The sequence below is a fragment of the Neopelma chrysocephalum genome, unplaced genomic scaffold (genome assembly GCF_003984885.1).
Source record: "Neopelma chrysocephalum unplaced genomic scaffold, ASM398488v2 Primary Assembly neopelma1_25, whole genome shotgun sequence".
Classification (NCBI taxonomy): domain Eukaryota; kingdom Metazoa; phylum Chordata; class Aves; order Passeriformes; family Pipridae; genus Neopelma; species Neopelma chrysocephalum.
The window spans coordinates 36900375-36917040 of record NW_020897694.1 but is presented as its reverse complement, the minus strand read 5'-3'; the positions used below and the strand labels follow the sequence as shown (position 1 = coordinate 36917040).

The window sequence follows — 16666 nt, the reverse complement described above, 5'->3', positions numbered from 1 at the left end:
CAGCTCACTTCCCATTTGTGCTCATATAGCATCTCACTAGCAACTGTAGCAATTGTGATATTAAGCAAGTATTTAGAGGTTTTGGATGTTTTTAGTGACACTTACCATCTGGAACAAGGTCAAGAGACAACATCAAACAGTCCTTTGATCCATTATAATAACTGAAAAGTGATTTTCACACCAGAACTGGTCCATGTGCCACAGTTTGAGAGTTCCAATTTAAAAAAAAATAACCCAAACAAATGACAATCGTTATTAAGTATTGTATTACAAAACAGAAGACTGCAAAGAATAAAAAACAAATAGCTGTGGTACTAGAAACATCCTAATGGGGTTGATAGATATTGCAGAAAAAGGTGCACTGCACTTTTCTTTACAGGCAACCAGAAGCCAAACAAGATATATTTGGCCTCTAAAATGACTCTAACAATCGATCACTAGCAATTGCACTGTATATGCAGTTTTTCTGCTACTTATCTCCCTATGACACAAAGCTGATTTTTTGCTTGAAAGTAGTTGCACTCCTCAGGAGAAAGAAAAGACAGTCTGCTACATGAGGATGCCATTACTTTGAGATTATTTGTTAGGATCATTAAGACATGATATTTTTAAAGTGAAGATGGCCTGCAAAGAAAGAACATGACTTTGGTACCCCTTATTTCATGTGTTCATGTGCATTGAGGGATAAATTTAGATACAAAAAATTCCAAGTGAAACATGTTCTGCTTTCTCTATCTCCATTCCCTAAAGGACCCACCAATGATAGAGCAACCTGATGTAAGGAGGATAAGAATATCCATACCAGGTCAGAGCCAAGACTCAACAAATCCAATACCCTGTCTCAAGCAGTGGACAATATTATTCCAGAAGGAGGACAATTTGTACTTCCATTCCAGACAGTTCAATGCAGAGTTAAAGCTGGACCCTGGGTTCATTGTGGGTAGATGAAGGTGCGTCATCTCCTGCAAAGAACAATGGACAAATGTTTTTGGAAATGCAAGGGGAAGCCAGTGAGTTCACTGAAAAAGTGGAGCAGAAGAGCATCACTATGCATATGGGTTGGTAAAGGGATACTTGGAGATGCCTACCACTCCAGCAAAGCACCAACTTGAGGACAAATCCCAGCATCCTCTGGAAATGCTGATTCTTTGCCAGAGTGACTTACTCTGAAATTAACAGGAAAGGGCTTACTTGGATGGAAGTTTGAGTGGTTGAGAATGAAATTTGACTGAGGACATCTACGTGATGTTTCCAGTCTCTGGAGTGGCAGATCAATACACCCCTGCTCAATCCTTACAAAGAAAAGAAGTAGAGAGTATGAAATGCTGAGGGAAGAGTGTCAGAACAGGATAAGCATCACAACTGAAGTCTAAATATTCTTCTAGACTTAAGCACTCAACTGCTCGCACATTTCCTAAGCTAAAGGTGATATTTTTATATCTGCTAGTCTTCAATGAATTTTTTTGTCCATAGATTTAGGAACCTAGGTCTAGGGAATGGAAGAGATAGTTAGGACTTAAAGTTTTCAGAAGCAGAAATTGTACTCTGTTCTTTTAAAAAATTAGAGTTAAAAGGGAATTAACAGGAGAAAGACAAAGGGCACAAATAATTTGGAACAGTATAAATACAGTTTTATGGTCCTTTTTTTCTAAAGATTTCAAAGCTTTGTTCAAAGGACAGTTATTATTGTTCCCAATGTACACACAGGCAAAATTAAGCCCAGAAATATACAGATACTGACCAGAAGTCATGTAGCTATCACATAATAGAACTGGACATTTATTTCAAAACTCAACAAGCGGGATTTTTTATCTTAATAATAAAGCTGCTAAACAAAAATCCCAGTATTTCAAAGCCTATGTTGACAGTGGGGAAGCCAGGAATGCTTCTCGGATCTGCCTGGGTCTAGCTCAATGCAAAAGTCAAACAGACACCATCACCACTTCATGCTTTCGTGGTTTTCATGCAAAGTAAGTCCAGACATGGGAAGCAGACACTCTGTTCTCTATCAGACCCAAGCCTGAACTTGAGACCAAGGTTGAGGAGTTTTTACTGGTTTGCAGTACAGGCACAGCTACAGGGAGCAAAACTAGTTTCAAATTCTCAGCAGTAAATATTCATGGCCAAAAAATAGGACAGGAAGGTAAACACTGAAATTGGTTGGTTGCTAAGATTTAATTGCAGTATTTTTAAATTAAATACTTATTTGAAAACTCATAAAGTAGTCCAGAATGAAATTTTTAGCCCTTGTTATATAAAATTTTCTATTTCTAGTCTTCCAGGAAGACTGACCCAAATTTGTAAAAAAAGACAGCTCGAAGTAAAACAAATTTTTTTTAAAAATTTTTGCTATGGTTTGGTTTTAACTACTAAAAAACTGTTTTGAAAGATCAGCTTGAGATTTTTTCCAGTGCTTGCGTTTGATCACCGAATCAAAAAACTCCATGTGATTGTTTGCCTAGTTATGTTAATGATTCCCAGCCCAATGAGCTAACCTTCAAATCACACAACCTTTTCATTAGTCTCTCAGAATGCTGCAAGACCTTGATTTCTTTTACCTCTGAAAGATTCTTTTAGCAGAACTTGAAAGAAAGAATTTTTATCTCAAATATGAACAAAATTTTAATTATTTTCTCAAGTACTTCCCTGTGCCATATACGTTATGGGAAATATCAGCAGGAAATCAATTTGACAGACACTAATGTTGCATGTTCACCAGTTCACCAATTACAACAGCCATGTTATCACAATGGGCATGAATGGTTCTGGCCCTGCAGTAAACCGAGGACACCTAATGTGGTCTAATTAGGACAGCAGTGCACAGAAGTAATACAGTCTTAAATGAGGGTTAGGGTGTCTTTCAGCTAGTCAGTTAAGAGGTTTTCTTTGTTGATGGGTTTTCACACACTTTTCTATGTTTTTATGTATTCTAATATTTTTAAGAACTAAGGCATAAACATATCTGGTTATCTAAAAAATGTCATGGATAAAAATCCTGTTGTTGTTTTGTGGTTTTGTCTTCGTTTTTCTAGCTGCTTATAGGTGGCATTTTTAAGCACTACATTTAAATTTCATGTTTACCTTATGCCAAAACATTTCCTGAGACCTGGCAATACTGTTTCCTTTTGTTGTGCAAGATGAAGCAAAATGTAAAAAATTTTTGTTTTGTCTCCCCCTCGAAGTGTTCTTCTAGAGGTAATCTACAAAAAATTCCATCAATGGGGACCAAAGTGCACAGTAGTTGGTATTGGTGATAAAGATTACTTTTTAAAAAACAGAAGGTATAAGATACACCACTACTTCAGGAACTTTAAGAGCAAGGAAGCAGAAATGAGCTTTCAGAATAGAAGGTGTTTTGGTGTGGGTTTCTTTATTCCTGCTGAACAGTAATTGTACATTTCCCTTTTCATCCTCTCTCTCTCTTTATTTCATTTTTTAATACTGCTTTATAGACAGGACTTTAGAAAGTTTTCTCAACTTTTGATTACTTTAATCTAACGTGCAGATGACTGGCATCTCAGGCATTTCTGCAGTACTGAAACTCTTTCAAAATTCCATCCACACACATCCTCACAATGATAAAACAGAAATTCTAAAAAAGTACGAAGAAAGGGACAAAACTAAACCTTTAGCTTCATATGGAGTATTATTTCTTGTTGTTTTTGCTACAAAGCTGTAATTGGCCTAGTGAGATCTGATAAATGTCTTATTATAAACTTGAACATCAACTGATGGTGAAAAAAAATATGATGGAACTTGTGACTGAAGGAAAAGTAAAAGGGTATAAATGACTGGCAGTTCCCATTTCTTTACAAGTGTTACATTTCAGTCCCCTGCCACTACCACATGTTTCCTGTTCACAGATAATTTGTACAACATATTTTATCATTCAGTTTTAGACATAGTTGAAAGGCTTTTGCCTAAGGCTTGGAACACTTTGAAAATTGTATACCATTTGCAAGGCTTTCTTCTGCTTCGCTGTGCAATTAGGTGACTGCCTTTCTGCAGACACTGGATTTATCATATGTGGAATTGGTTTTTTTCACCAAGGTGAACTGGGAACAAAAATGCAAGTATTTTTTCAGTAACCTACAGACAAGGGATTAGTGTGCTGGCACAAAGCTTGTAGGCTGCCTGTCAGTCCCGAACTGGATGCCGTTCCCTCACAGAAGGAGCATTGTAAGCCACAAAGTTTCATACGAAAATACTCTGCCACCCACTCTTGCATACCCTGTCTATATGTGATTTAAACTTCTAAGGTGCAAGAAGAGCATCCGATCAAAATAATATTTTTTTCTCTAATTTTCTAATACAACTATTTATGACACTGTTGATTATTTTCTTCCCTTCCTTCACCCCCCTCCTCCCCCTCACTCACTTTTCTCCCCCACCCCTCCCCAGCTCGGTCTTGACTAAACTTTGCTCTCGCCTGAAGAAGTGTGAAGATACTGATGTGCTAAGAGCTTCCCCTGCTGGAAGTTCCTAGCAAGAGGTGCTGTAGTCAAGTAGGGATGGATCTGGGACTAGCTCCCAGTTCAGCTGATTTATGTGTTCAGTTTCTGTCAGCAGAGAGTACATAATGTGACTTGAGATGCTGATTAAATTTCATGTGTATTTCTATGTTCTAAATAAACCAAATTTTAAAGTCAGATTTGAGCAATGGTAGTTTATAACCCTCATTACAGCAGTTTGCATTTTTCCACTGAATTCTGTGAGGAAAAAGGAGACAAATTCAGGCCTTTTGTATAATGTATCTACGTGCTTTTACAAGGTCATCTTCCCTTCCAGTAGAGGATCTGGAGGATTCCTTAACAAGTAAACCTTATCTATTTAAATCATGTCATTGTTTAATGAGAATTGAATTGTGAATTTATTCTTTGCTTTTGGTTGCAGACCAAACTTGTGGAAACTGTGGGAGTGTAAGTGCATAAGTGAGCTGCAAGGAACACTTGTATCATATAGCATAATTCCATTGGAAGAAAGGCATATTTCTTCAGACTACACGTCTTTCTTAGGCAGTGACTGCCTAAGTGCCTCTTCTGAAAGCTTCTAAAAAGCTGCATTTTTGAAATCAAAACTAAGAGAATTTCAATCTAATTTTTTAGATATCCATCTTAGAAATACCTGGCTGCAAATACCTTAGCTGGTTTTTTGAGTGCAAGGCACAATATTATTACTTAGATAGTGTAAATGCAGTAATAAACTTCTGATAGACTGTGCTGGAAACATGGCCACTGTCTGCACAGTGTGACTGAGCAGGCAGGATTGTCTTGACCACTCTGTAAGGTCTCTCTGCCTTTGCACAGGCCAGCGATGTGACTTTGGCATATATTGCTTCCTTGGTCACATCCATCTCTGTTGATTTTGTCTGGTTAGATTATAAAGGTTTTCTGGGGCACAGATTGACTCAGTGATTTGAAAGCTCCTCAGTGTTCTGAAGCAGGTGGCACAATGGATGGATTAGTGTGGTATTTCCCCTGTGATGGTATACCCCAACCTGCAGGGCTTTGACATGAGATTGCAGCAGTCTAAGAGGTTACTTAGAAGCCTACACTGTGCCAAAGCACTTCTACTCCTACCTGAATTACCAGGCTCACCTGGGGATGTATTTTGTATCCTACTGAATCATAGGTATTTGGGGCAATAAGAGAAACCTTGCTCTTTCCAGTTGTAGCCTAGGGAGGACTGAGTCACAGCAGAGCTACCTTAGTGTGTTTGAATGAGCAAATATTTGGAGAGCTCCAGAACTCCCACCATCTGTACACATGCAGATACACAAGTAGATGGAAAGCTTCCAAAGGAAGTTCCCTTTCAATCCCCATAAAATGCCTTAGACCCGGCCAGCAACTTGAGCAAAAGGAACAGAGGATTTGCTTTAAATTCTCTACCTTGCTTAATTTAATCTGCTACCTGGTAGAAGACTCAGAAAGGTTAAAAAAAAAAAAAAAAAGGTACTGGATCATGGGATTTCCCAATCTAAATGTAATGATAAAACCAGACTGACTCCCTTCTTTCTGTGCTATCCATTGTGCTTTGTCCCAAATGGGAAATATGGTTTGCCAACACAGAGGCAGCATACACTGTAAACAATGACAAGAATAAAGCTAAATATTATGCATACTCATTGCATGCAATCCTGAACACAAACATCCCTACTGTAAAACAGAAAAGAATATCTATTTTTTTTCAGCTGAGGAACTGCTGGGTCTTTTTAACCCTTTATTTTCTCAGTTGTGCAATTTGCAATAACATACAATATTTCACTACATATGTTATGAGCAAGTACTCTTTAGCTAGAGTTTTTTCTTTAGTACAGCTTAGCTGTATGATAATTTCATTAACTAGTTTCTTAGTGCAGTTCACCGTAATGACAGAAGGCAATGGTACAATGGCTCAGTATGTGCACTTGAACTTTTCTATAAGTTCTAACTTTTGTAATGAATTCATCTCACATGGGTTTCATTTCTTTTATTTATTGATGGGCTAAGGATATGTTCAGGTTCTACTTTGGAGTGCCAAGAAGTCTGCTTTTTAATGTGAATTCTGAACAAACAATGCAGGAAACAAACACATGTTCTCCATGCAGAACACCTTTTATTTTATCCAAATGCTTAATGTTGTGACATAGGACATATTTCCAAACTATTATGGTCTCATTTGCATGCCTACTTGTGAAATTTATTTAAGATGGAAATTATTGTTTTCTTGTAAACATCAGATCTCCATCCTGAAGAGTAAAACAAAAAAGTCTATTAAGATCCTAACCTAATAGGGCTAACTTAAAGGAGGGTAATAAAGCCGTAACCATAACCCTGAGGAAGCCAGCCCAATCTGACCCACAAATTTCATGAAACAGTAGCTCCCAAGTTGCAGTGTACCAAGGTAAGCCATGATACTTCATTCCAGAGACAAAAAAAATGTTACTTATTTCTGAAGCAATGTCTTGGCCTGTGACTTATAATGAAGCACACTCTGGGTTAGATTGCCTGATAATAAAAATCAATTCTGTGGTATGCATTTTTTATTCATTATGCCCTGTTTTCCTCTCATTTGAATGGCAAAATATGAAAGTTTTCATTTTTATAGAAGTGTTGTCCTTGATCATTTTCTTGGTATGAAGGCTCTGCCTTCAACAGTGTGAACAGTACTAACATTCAGCAGCTGGCATCTGTTGTTCCTGTTCTTTTCTGGATACTAAGCAGCATAGAGTGTATGAGGAAATCCTCATCAACTTATTTGTTAAAATGAGTGGGCATACATACTCAGAACTCCGGTTATTTAAAATATTAAGTCTGTGAATAAAACACAGTGTATCTAAATTCTCCATGCCCCACAGAGTACTCGTGTTTTGCAATTGAGTGCTTGTATGATTATTTACATTTTTGCTTGAAATGTTCACATATTAATTATTAAATGAGATTCTAGCTTGCTGATGCATGAATATTTGCAGATAAAAACTGTGATTTCAGCTATTGGTTTATTATCATTAATGCATAGCTATTAATAGCACATTATCAGAAGGATACTCTTTGATCACAATTGATATGACACAATAGCAGGTTGTAAAATAAGTAATAAGAATGTAGAGCCAAGACAAAACCCTAAATACTTCATTTAGAGCAGGATTATAAATACCTGACAGACACACCATTTCTTAATATGTGTATGTTCTCAGTCTGGGACCTGGCTGCAAGTTAGAGAATAGCCTGAAACATATAAAAGAGAAATGAAGGCTAAACCAGAAATTATATAAATAAATGCTTTAGCAGAAGCACAGAATGTTATCTGAACATGTGTTCTACCTGACCACAAATCATCAGCGGCAGCAAACAGCACTTTACAATGGATGAGGATCAAGTATCACAGGCCTGTCTCAGAGCTATGAACTTACATATGATAGGTCTACTGCACCTCCAAAAAGCAAGCTTGGAGCTTGTATTTTACATAGGTTTTGCAGAGGCAAAATGTAACCCATCGTTAACTGGGGAGTTTTCTTTTGTGTGCCTGTGCTACTATGACTATTTTGGATCCTGGCCTGTACTGGTCACATTGAGAGACATTTAGGGATTAAATATTACTCAAATTTCAGTTTTCATTTACAGAAACAACAGAGCTGTCATGGGAACAGTCCCATGTCCAGAATGCAGCATTGGTTTAGTCCCCACAAGCACAAGATCTGAAGCAGCCAAACACCCTGCGGAGAGGAAGGCAAGTTCTCTCTAACCGGACCTGCTGCTCTGCAACCTCCCTAGCTCAGAGCTGCTCTCCTCTGACTTTTCTAAGATGGGCTTCATCCCAGTGAAAAATCAACTAAATATTCAGATATGGTTTTTCATTAGACTGAATTGTTGCTTTCTAGCCAACCCCACTGAAGCATATTAAAATGCTTCTGTGTGGGCTGAAATTTTCCATTGCTGAGGTCAAAACAGTGTTTATGCTATTTTCCCATCTACATCCTTCAATGTTAGAATGAGCTGGTTTTAATTCACAATAATGCATTAGCTAATTACTCTAGGAGAAACGCTGGTTTAAAGCTGTCAGAAGTAGCGCCTACACTGTCTCCCACTGACATATGCAAACACATGAGTGAGGTAAGAAACGACTGCAGCTGCAGCCACTGGGGTAAGCCTCAGCTGCTCCTGGACTAACATACCTGAGGAAATTCAGATTAATCCATGTCAATCAGAAAATGACAGCAGCCTCCCTTTCTGGGGGTGGGGGGTTAGTTGAGTTGGGTAGGCATAGTTTGACATTTTAAACATCTTTCTAGAATATGTGTTTTGTGGCATCTTTGAACATGGGGAAATCCAGTTTTCCCTCATATAAAACATTTTTTCAGTCTTCGAAGTAATCCTATATCTTAAATGTTTCAGATTTGACATGGAAATCTGGCATGAAAATAGCCTTTTTGGAGAAGAAGGACATAATCTTTTTCTGGATAAATTGATTTTCCGTAAGCAAGTTGGAGACTGGGAACATGCAGCAGGTATTTTTTTCCCACTAAGTTGAAGTATACCATCCTTAAACAATGTGCAGGCATACAGTTGATTTGGATAAAATGAAAAAGATCCTTAAACATTGCATAAGTTTTACATTCTTTAAGAGTAATGTTTGCTCTTTCTTATGTGCCAGGAATAGCCTGTGAAAATAATTTCTATCCAGACTGAGCAGTGTTTTGTATTCAGAGTATACTTTTTTCTATAGCTTCAATATGCACTCTGTGACTAAAAATGAATTTTACAATTGTATACAGGACTTTTCATCATAGTTGAAGCTAACATGACACTTATATGCACTGGAGGCATGCCCAGCAAGTGTGCACAACAAAGCAGTTCTTCAAAGCTGGTGGGATGAAGGATATGTGTTTCCTGAAAAACTATTAAAATACATATTCTAGGATAAAGCCACTTAGGCCATTTAATTGACATAATGAAATTAAGCAATGTATGAGAAACTGGTATGTCCTACATAACCTGATTGTCCCCTGAGGACATCTCTAGAGCTTAGACTAGATGCTGACTAAGACCAGTCAGATTAATGAAATGAGTTTTCCTATAGATTGGTGTGTTTTGCTCCTTTAAGGTTCTGCCTTGAATAACCCGGTTTTCCCTCACAGTCTTTCCAACACCAGACAAGACACAACAAAGCTGTTAGACAGTATATCATTGCTGATCAGCTGCAAGCTGCTGATATCAAACGGGATGTATGAACTGAACTCTACCTGTCTTACAGGGGGTTAAAGACACTCTTTTACTCAGCTGCCAATATTTATGAAAATATTAAGTATTTCAATGGCTTTGAGGCATCATCTTCTTTTGAATTTGTTTGGTTAAAAAACCTTGTTGAACTCAACAGGTCCAAAAATCATTAGAGGGAAGTGGGTGGTATGCAGATAAAAAAGGCAGTACAGCTGCAGAAAATGTGGGGAAAAGTGGAAAATATTTTATGGATATCTACACACAAAAAATCAGCAGCCCAGAATGTGCTAGCTAGTCAACATCTAAACTGGCTGCTTGCTGCCTTCTGAGTGGAGTCTGAGTTATTGCTTAAATATCTGCAATTGTTTTGAAATCCAAATAACACAGATACCACCTTTTTCTCTATGTGTTTCATATTGCAAATATTCTGCTGATCAGGTTAGTATATTGGATCATCTGGTTCCTAAAAGAAGAAGATAGAAGTCAATTTGGTCCCACTTCCCTTAGCTAGGAATGGTCTGTACCTAAAGTAGGCCAACACATGGGATAAATTCAAATTCTGGGGTACAGACTAGGGCTATAGAGAAGATTGAAGACAGTCTTCATTCCTTGCTTTCATTTGCTGCCACGATCCTGGGAATTTTTTTCCTACTGAGCCATGGAAATGTACGAAATGTACAAAATATATGGTAGACAGGTCATAGCTTTGTGTTGGAAAGCAACAAGCCAGCTGTAAGCCATCACTCCACATGGTTCACAGCAGCTGCCTCTCTGCTACAAAGCAGGGTTGGGACCAGACCTATGATCATCCACACCGCTTAATTGCTAATATGGTCCTCAGCACATTTTGAGGCACATGCACACTAGTCTCCCAGGCACTGTTCAAGGAACAGGTTGGAGCAAGGACAGTCTCCAGGTGACAGTAGGGGCAAGGTAGGGAGAAGAGAAATGGTGCATGTAGACATGACCATGCCATCTACTTGATCTCAAAAAACAGCCTCTGATCACTTTATTAATTAGTACAGACTTTGATCGTAGAGCCATGCCTGGTACTACTTTAGGTACTAAAAGCATACTAACCACGTTAAGGTGGTCTTTATCCTTTGGCCAGTTGGCTGAGTTTTCAGGAAAGTCTGTATCTGAGGTGTAATGCTACCCAGTAAAATAAGAAAAAAAAAGTGTGGTTTTATTTTGTATCATCCTTAAAAACTGATGAGGGGCACTGTGATATAATAGAAATGTTTTTCCATGGTCCTGTCCAGAGCCAGGTATGAATATCTCCACCTCAGAAAGCCATTCTCACACTGGTTGACCTGCCCACTGCCATCACCAGAAGCAGAACCCTGATGGTGCCCATTTGTGCAGCCACACTTCCGTGCTATGAAGCAGAAAGGGAAATGGAATAGGAGCAGCTCTGAACAGTGTCTGTGCTTCCCTCAAGGCAAAGAAAATGTTCATCTGTCTCGATCTACCGCAGTTACTGCTGCTTTGCTCCAGTGAATGGGTACGAAGACCAAAGAGGGAAAGTCAGTGTAAGACTGTCCTGCTAGGCAAATACATATGATAATTTAATTAAGAATACATGTGCAATCTTAATTTTAGCGTTCAGAAAGATCAATATTTTCTAACTATGAAGCTTATAATTTTAAATAAGTGGATTTCTAATACCTTATCTTTGTATATACGTGTATATCTACTCTTGGGACGCTGGAAAATTTTTCTCTGAAGATATTTTTAATAAGATATAAATTTCCTACTGGTTGCACAGGCTATTGACAAGAAAACCAGAAAGAGATAACAGGAAAAAAAAAAAGGAGAAATTGTTAAGCTTTTAATAGAAATGCTTATATTTTCTTCATTCATTTGCTAATTGTGGTGTGATTTTTTTTAATTTTTCCCAAAAGAAGGGGCATCCTTCTCCCATCTATCCTTTTTTATTAATCTTGTTATCATTGAAATATATGACTTACCTCCCTTTTATTCTAGAGGGGGGAAAAAAAAAACAAACCAAAAAAAAAAAAGGGGGGGGGCAAAAACCAAAGCAGCATGGAAAACACTGAAGGGGAAAAAACAATATTTTTTTGGTATTTCCCATGTAAACTAAATTACTTCTTTAATCAGCCAAAATATGCATTTAGGAACATGCTGATGCTTTTCAAATTGTAGTAGATAGAGGTACTTAATCACCAGTTTAAGTAGAAAACGGGTACCAAGGGAATTTTCCATGGGGTGATTTAGCTGTATGCAAATCTCTTGTGTACTGTAGTATTGCAGTGCTCAGGAGCTGAACACTGTAGAGCTTGTCAAGGGATTAGGTAACAATGAAGATTTAAGAGACAGGACAAAGCTAGATGCAGGTTGGGAGTAATATCCTGGTCAATATATCCTCTGGTGTAGACAGCTAGATAAACATGTAGATAAAACTTACTACAGCAATGTTCAAGCAAAATGCACCACAGGCAAAGATTTGAAGAGAAACTCCCACAGGACACTGACAGCTTTTTTCCCTTTTTTGTCCTTTTTACTGAATATTATTGTATTTGAAGCATCATGGCAAAACCTCAGGTCTGAGCCCATTGTGAACCCAAACCTTCAGGGGATGCAATTTGTAATATTTCTCACCACTAACACAAATCCCACAGAGCTTGTGGGTGCATGCTAGCTAGTAGATAATTTATATGTGTGAACTAAAAGCAGTACTGCTGTAAAGTATATGCATAAGGAATTTTTTATAAATAAACTAAAGGTGTAAATAAATTGGAGGTTCATGTGTTCACAGAGTCAGTATTCTGCATCATAAAAAGGTCTACATTAAGATACAGCCTGCCATCCTCCAAGTGTATGCATCAATCTCTATAATGTTCATAAATGGCTCAGTTACTACCTGTAAATTAGCTGTAGCAAAACTGAGACAAGCATCCAGGACAGAAGAAAACAATTTATGTTCTTACCCCCTGCTGGGAATGGGTGGCTTTTGGTGCAGGAAGGTTCCCCTGAGCCACCCTAGACAGATGAGAGACCGATATAGGGGTAGGTCAGCCAGCATGGAAATTAAAACAGAGCAAAAGTGGATTATAGTTCAGTGGAAAAAGAGCTGTAAGTACACTTTGGAAAAAATTTCAGCTGGTCTCACAGTTACCTCCATGCAAAGCCAAAACACTAAGAACTTCACATAGGACAAAAAAGTCATACCCCAACTACCTGTATTGAACAGTGAGAAATGTTGATCCTGAAGTGCACATGGAAAAAAAATCAAAGCAGTGATCCTCCTTAGGTTTTGTACCACGTGTTGAGCTCTGTGTGCATCACTGGGTGTGGAAACTGACTCCCCAAGCCAATGGCTCAAATATAAGTATTTCAGTCCTCTGCCTCAGTTTGTCATCTTAAAAGCAATGAGATGAGATAATAAATTTTTTTCTTTCCTTTATCCTTCACATGTGTCCTTTGTGGATTGTAAGCCTCTGGGAATGTCTTTACTATATCGCATACACTCTCCTAATTAGATGCTTATGTAACACACAGGAATTATGGCAATTAATATCAATATTGCAGTTCATTAGATTTATTGAGTTCTGGCCCATTAGTTGATAGCAAAGAGTTTCTTTAAGAATGTAAAGTCAAAGTTATCTTTGGTTTTTTGGTTTTTTGGTTTTTTGGTTGTTTCATTTGGGTGATTTCTGCAATGCAGACTGAGGGAAGACTTAGATTTTTCTGGCTCTTACTCTGAACTGAAAGTGCCCATTACTGGGATGGGAGCCCAAGATATAAGTGTTACTGAGAATTAGGCTCAGTGTAGTGTTTTTATGAACATGTGGCTTTTGGAGTAGGAATTCTCAGTTTTCTGCCAGGTACAAGGCTTATGCTTTCTCAAAAGCCATCCTGTAAATTGTATGTTTAAGTAGGTCTTGAAATGCTTAAGACTTGAGTTGGCTGGAACAGAATCTGTCTCCACCAAATGAACGCCAAGACCCTTAGTGATGACAGAACTTTTAATATAGGTGACCAAATACAGGAAGGCCCACTTTGTCCCAGATGAGGTACTGCTAGGGAGGGTGGACTGGCAGGACAGCAAAGCAGAAGTCATGGTGGTGTTGGTGCCACAAACTACAGGAGTAAAAATGGTAGAGCACAGTTTGCACAGAGAAGCAAACCAAACTTTGTGCTTGAGGAAAGATATGTCCCTAAGCAGTGTGACATGGTGACACCTCTCACCTGAGTGTTACATCTCATGGGCATTAAAGATCCATGAATGTCAAATAGCTATGAAGGATTCTTCATGAGTGGAGGACACATGATTACTTTTTATGTGCAAGATATTCTAATTATTCTGTAGACATTCATTTCAGGTTACAGAATTTTTATTGAAAACCATTTAATTTTCAGTAGTTGTCACTTGAGTGGACAAAGTGGAGTAGCACAGGAAAATTACTTAGCACAGGTTCAGATCCTCTATCATTTGCATACACATATATAATTTTTGTCTTCTGCTTATACATAATGGCAGCAAAACTGCTAATATGTATTGAATACAGTGTGTTGCTAGTGTCAGATCATTAATAACAGTATGAAAACATATATAATTTTTCATTATACCTGAGTACATTTTCTGGATAAAATGTACAAAATATATATTTATGTGCAAGTGTGTGACACGATATTGTTATAACTGCACATACTGAACTTCCCTGGGCAATAACCAGAGTATCCACCATTATTGTAGTAAAGAGCAGAAACAGAAACACACAAAAAAAGATTCCAAAACTTTAGGGAAAGGATGTATATTCATATGCTTCAGGGCATAAAAGAGTTTGTGGATTAGGAGGAAATTTCCCCTGTGGACAAGTAGTCTCTGTAACAACCTACTGCAGAGTTTCCAGCATGCTCATCTGAAGACAGCCAATTTAATAAACACTTTACTTAAGAAGGTGGTCAGCTTATCTGATCCAGCATACCCTCTGTGTACTGACATGAAAAATGAAAGCCTCTTATATTATGCCTACCATGAGCAGTTTTGTCTGCTATAACTCTGTTCTTGATACTTTTCCAAATGTAAATTAAACCAACTGGTGGATAAGGTTTCCTTTTCTATACACCTTCTCCTCTTCCTACTCCTCTCCCCACTGCAGAAGAATGTAAATTGACATCTCCTTACACTGCAGGCATATAGCATGTCTGGGAAACAATACCTGTATCTCAGCAGAGTGTTGGCTGTACCACAGGAACAGAAAAAAGTGACCAGAGGCAAGGCTCTGCTGGGTTCCCCCCCTAGCACTGGGTGACTCACCTGAGGCTCCATTTTACCTGTCTAATGTTTGTGTTTGCAGTAATTTTCCATGAGAAGGTGTCTTTAATTAAAACTCACTACATACCCCCATCAGGGGGGCACAACATTTCAGAGGATTGAGGCAGAACTACAGGTCTACTGAAGCAGGAGAGGGTAAGCTGTGTTTTTCCAGTGTCTATGCAAATTGGGGGGGTTTAAGCATGGGAGCTGCATGTTGAAGTCCCCAACAGTACTATATGTGGATGTGGTCCACTTAGGCTGTAACACGCATCTTACACTTCTTCCCTCCACCCAGGACCCAGGCGGGGAACATATCAGGAAGCCATACCCCAGACTTAAGGGGAGGGTGTCAGCTACAAAATATGGGTATCCAGTCTTCCTCCTTAGGGTTCTCCACTGGGACAGCGGTTCTGCTCCTCAAAAGGGGTAGAGGAACGTGAGGGCTTGGGAACCAGCATTACTACAGGCATTTATTGCTGTATTTATTGCTTTGATTTTGGGCATCTCAGTGTGAAGTCAGTGAAAGCTGCAGGAATTCAGTATGTTGGAAAATCAGACCCAGCTTGTTTTAAATTGACTATCCAGGGCAAAATGCTTCTCTGGAAGAATTTTAGTCTGGTTCTGTACATACGGTTGCTTGCCAACTTTTTTACTTAAAGGTATGACAGCCTTCATGTTGTTATATAGGTATAAAAGTCTATAACTTTCTCTTCATAATGATTTTGGTACATCTATTGTTTTCTGTGAAAATGAAATACTGTCTTTTATATTGATGGTTAGTAAGCTGCATTTCAAATTTTTTTGGTTTATTTGCACGAAGGTAGTATAAATCACCTGCCCTGAGATTTTCCCACTGTGCTCCACAGAAGCACAGTCAATAAGGCTGTGGGAAGGGTTACACTTGTCAGTGAGGGCTGGTGCTTGGACAGCCCCAAGCCACCTGGTCCTAAACACCCAGGAACCTTGATTATAGCATATCCCTGGAGCCTACAGTAAGATATAGGCTCCCACCATGACATCCAGCCAGCCAGAAGTACCTCTGGGTACAGGGTCATTTCCATGGCAGGATTAATTTTTTGGACACTGACAGAAGTCATCAGAGCCGTTAATTCAAATAAGTTTGGAAACTCCTGGATTATAGGACAGCTCACAGCTTAGCATCATGCCTGATGATTTTTCAGAAAAAAAAATTAGAGAAAAAAGGAGAGCAAAATAAAACCATATGAACTTATGCTAAAATGGTCCTCTGACTCAGGGCATTTCAGTTTTAACTCAGAGAGGAGATTGTGGGAATTTAGAATTTTCACAAAGCAAATCCAAACCCAAGTGTCTTAAATGGACCACCCAAAGTCAGAAAGCTGCTTCTAACATGTTTTTCTTTTATTTAGTGTATGAATTATTAAACTGCTGTGAATTACCCATTCAACTTCAGGCTTCTAAACTGAGTCTGAAAAACTCTATATTCTACAGAATGCAGAAAATTAAGATTGTGCAGATGGAAAATACTTCTCTGATGCAGTCTTCTAAGATGTCTTACAAATACTGAGCATCAGCTCCTGTGCAGAATGCAGCTGGGTGTCATTCAAGCAGTTCTTTGAGGGATATTACAGGAAGATATTATATGCATGGAGATAGGAGTATCTGAGGCTTCATCCAAGAGGCAGTAATCCCGGGAAGTGATGCT

At 38.5% G+C, this 16666-nt stretch overlaps 1 long non-coding RNA gene across 1 annotated transcript; it reads right to left on the bottom strand.

Annotated features, from left to right (window-relative positions):
* Positions 1-396: 396 nt before the first annotated feature.
* Positions 397-16183, bottom strand: LOC113963631. The gene is made up of 4 exons (XR_003532879.1): positions 16020-16183; positions 15311-15398; positions 1109-1166; positions 397-962 (listed from the first exon to the last, which is right to left on the bottom strand). It is a non-coding gene; the product is annotated as an uncharacterized LOC113963631 (long non-coding RNA).
* Between the last annotated feature and the right edge of the window lie 483 nt (positions 16184-16666).